This window comes from Microtus ochrogaster, linkage group LG9 (assembly GCF_000317375.1).
Source record: "Microtus ochrogaster isolate Prairie Vole_2 linkage group LG9, MicOch1.0, whole genome shotgun sequence".
In the NCBI taxonomy this organism is placed as follows: domain Eukaryota; kingdom Metazoa; phylum Chordata; class Mammalia; order Rodentia; family Cricetidae; genus Microtus; species Microtus ochrogaster.
In genome coordinates this window covers 3,725,338-3,728,965 of record NC_022034.1, presented here as the reverse complement: position 1 = coordinate 3,728,965, position 3,628 = coordinate 3,725,338, and the positions used below count along the sequence as shown (strand labels likewise).

Below are 3,628 nucleotides of genomic sequence, written 5' to 3'. Positions count from 1 at the left end.
TGCTAGGGAACCCACAGGCACTAGCACACCTGTGGACAGCACCTGCTAGGGAACCCACAGGTGCTAGGACACCTGTGGACAGCACCTGCTAGGGAACCCACAGGCAGATGGAACTGCCCTTCAGTCCCCATAATCTTTCAGTGATGCATTCCCTACTCCAGTCTTTTTCTGACAAGAAACATGTTGCCTCCTAACTCCATCTTTGCCTTCCTCGTCTCTATGAGGCAAACTTGAAACCACGGCTGCCTGAGTGTTCTGAGAAACCTAAGAGCCTGAGGATTCATGGAGCCAGATACTTAAAGACAACACCATGAGTTCTTCCCTGGGAGAGCCAGTGGATACAGGCAGATGGGAGCTGTAGGCTGCAGTGTCAGGCGTGCGCCAGAGTATCAGTAACCAAAGACTTGCTGAACCATCACATTTCGCCCCAGAGGGCTGTGTTTTGAAAACTGCAGAGTAAGGAACCGCAACGCTGACAAGAATCTAGCTAACAGGACCCTACTCAGGCTCATCTCAGCACAAGAACTGCACACTGCAATTCAAAGGGCAGTCAGTAAATCAGTATCACCGGAGCATGCTAGCCAGAAAACCACCCAAGTAAATGGAAAGTCAGAAGAAAATCGTAAGTAGGATGACGCTCTGAACAGCTTCAAAACAGCACAAAGTTGCCGTGCAGAAAAGTTATGTCAAATGGCTTTGCTGCCCTCTTGTGTCGAGTTCCGGCATTTTTCACAAAAGTGCAAAGGAGCACAAAGTGGGCACTATGGAAATCTGTGTGGAAGGTTCTCAAAAATCTAGGATTGAACCTACCACATGCTATCTAGCTACAGCATTCTATACCCGAAGGACTCCGTATCCTACTACAGATATACTTCCTCATCCATGTTCTCCAGTATTTATTCAATAGCCTGGACATCTATGTATATTGCAGTACGATTACACAATAAAATATTATCCGGCTGTTAATAAAAAGGAGACTATGAAGCCCTCAGGTAAATGGATGAGGCTGGAAGCAATCATCCTGAGTGAGGTAGCCCAGACCCCGAAACACCATGTGTCATGTTTTCTCTGATTCTTTAGATGTATGTGTGTCATCTGGAATGTCTACAGAAGCCAGGAAATTAGAATTACATGGAAGCCTACTTCTGTAGAAGCTTCTTAAAATATATACTTACACAAATAAGAAGAATGTAAATGAAGGTGACAAGCCCTTACCACAGGCCAACAAATGAAAGGCCCAATGTCCAGAATGGTCACCACTTCAGGAACTGGTGACCACTGGGGTCCCACAGACCCTCAGACATTCCAGGCCATTGCCAGTGTTCTTAGTTACCATCCAGAAATTGATGGTAAGACCCTACTGAAAAGACACCACCTACTTAAGTCACATAATGTAAAGAAACCGATTGGGAAAAACATCTGGAAGTTTCTTCCAGGATGGCTAGTTTTCACAGTCCTGTGAGGTGCTATGTACGCTAGCAAAGGAGAAATAACCATAAATCTTATCTGGCCGTAAACCCTGAAATCCACAATCATGTTGGGCCTGACAGGACATGCCCACTGGTACAACAGGGCGTGGATGTCATGGGGATAAACTAACTGCTTTCTGATTGCATTGAAGGCCCGTCCATCAATTGAAAGCCAAACCTGGGAACCAATACCAGGCCTAAGAATCTGTGGCTAGACAGGGCACAGGTCCTGGGGGAGAACATAATACCATTGTTCTGATAAATGGTCATAGTGTTACATTGACTCCTAGTGACCTTTTTTTATATCCTTAATTAGTGCACCTCTCAACCTTCACCAGATTCACTTCTTTCTTCAAGAGGTGGTGATTGCCACAGAGAATGGTAACGGTGCAGAGACCCCTCCTCCCAAGGCCCAGGAGTCCTTTCAGAGGGAACAGAAAAGCTATAGAGCAGGGTGGTATATGACACATGGAAACAGTTTCCAGGATCAGCAGGGCACTTGGCCTGTGAACTCACAGCAGTGTGAGACCATTCATAAGACCTGAGCAAGCTCAAACCAGACAAAACTCCCCAAATGGAGAGGGCAGGTAGGCATGAAGAGCCATTAGCAACTGGGAGCTGCTGGGGAGGGAGAGTTAGTTTCCTTTATGGATGTGGCCCTGGCAGGTCATCCAAACTCCAGTGGAAGGCCAGACATACAAAAGTTTATGAACACACATTAGAATTGATGAGTTTTAAAAAAACAAAAAAGGACACAAAGTTTGGTGGGTAGGGAAGGGGTGGAATCTGGGGAGTGAAGTGTGAAGTCCTTCTGTATATGTGCTGCTTGTATTGGTTAATGAATGAAGCTGTTTGGCCTATGGCAGGACAGAATATAGCCAGGCTGGAAGAGAGAGAGAGAAAAAGAGAGAGAGAGAGAGAGAGAGAGAGAGAGAGAGAGAGAGAGAAGGCAGAGTCAAAGAGACACCATGTAGCTGTTGAAGGAGAAAGATGTCTACCAGTAGGCCGCAGCCTTGTGGTGATACACAGAATGATAGAAATGGGTTAATTTGAGATGGAAGAGCTAGCTAAAAATATGCCTGAGACATCGATCAAACAGTATTATAATTAATATATTTTCTGTGTGATTATTCGGGTCTGGGCAGCCGGAAAACAAACGAGCAGCCTCTGTTTACAAACTGGTGTCCAACATCCAATTTATACTATGCAATATGCAACTACATCCACATAAAACATGAGAGAGCTTGGAAGGAATTCTAGACACAAAAGAACAGAGTAGAGCACGACTTTTTGGTAGCAGCATTTTCTCAGGTGGACTCTGTTTGCTAGATTCCTTTCAGAGAATGCTTCCTGACTCAGTTTTAACAGCAAAAACTGTGCAGCTCCTTTAAGAACTGGCTTCCTGGTTCATGCTGGTCCTGTTGTGGAGCACTTAAATGAACTCTGTGAGTTGTGTGTTACATATTGCTTAATAGCAACACAGATCCGTTGGATCCCTGGAGCTGGGGTGGTGAGCGTAGCTCACAGAGGCAGTGAACATGCCTCTACCATGTTGGACTGGGCAGAGTAAACAGTCAGGGTCACAGAGTTGGTCTTAGCGTTCTTGCTTAGCATTTAAAAAAAAAAAGGCTGGTCAGAAAATGATAACAGCTACACAATAAAGACAGATTCAAACAAAAATAAACCTCTAAATGGGTCATAGTGTATTTTCTTTTCTGTCCAAGACTGCTTCTTAAAATGTTAAGAAGCTAAACATTGTTACTAAGACTAAGGCTGCTTTGCTTTTTGGCTCTGCCCAGTCCAACATGGTGGGGCAGAGGTCTGTTTAGCGCAAGCCATACTCACTGCCCCATTTTCAGGCACACAGTTGTAGCACTCTGTTCACAAACCCTATTTAAAGAAGGTTGTAGCCAGACCTTCCAAAAGAGTCAGAGCTGTTTGTGTTGGCGAAATAGGATAATTCCATTTTGAAACTGTGCAGTTTTTTGTTTTTGTTTTTGTTTTCTGCTACTGCTGAATCAGGAAAATTTCTCTTAAAGGAGCCACAGCATCAAGCTGAGCTTAATTCTATCCTTTTGTGTCTAGAATTCCTTTTCAAGCTCTCTCAGGTTTTAAGTGGATTTAGTTGTCCACATTAGCACACCAATTTGTTGTAAAGA

The 3,628-nt window shown here is 44.3% G+C and overlaps 1 protein-coding gene across 1 annotated transcript in view; it reads right to left on the bottom strand.

Moving 5' to 3' along the window:
• Nucleotides 1-3,628, bottom strand: part of Wdr27 (WD repeat domain 27) — a 118,459-nt gene that overhangs the window by 51,902 nt on the left and 62,929 nt on the right. The gene's annotated exons all lie outside the window — the stretch shown is intronic.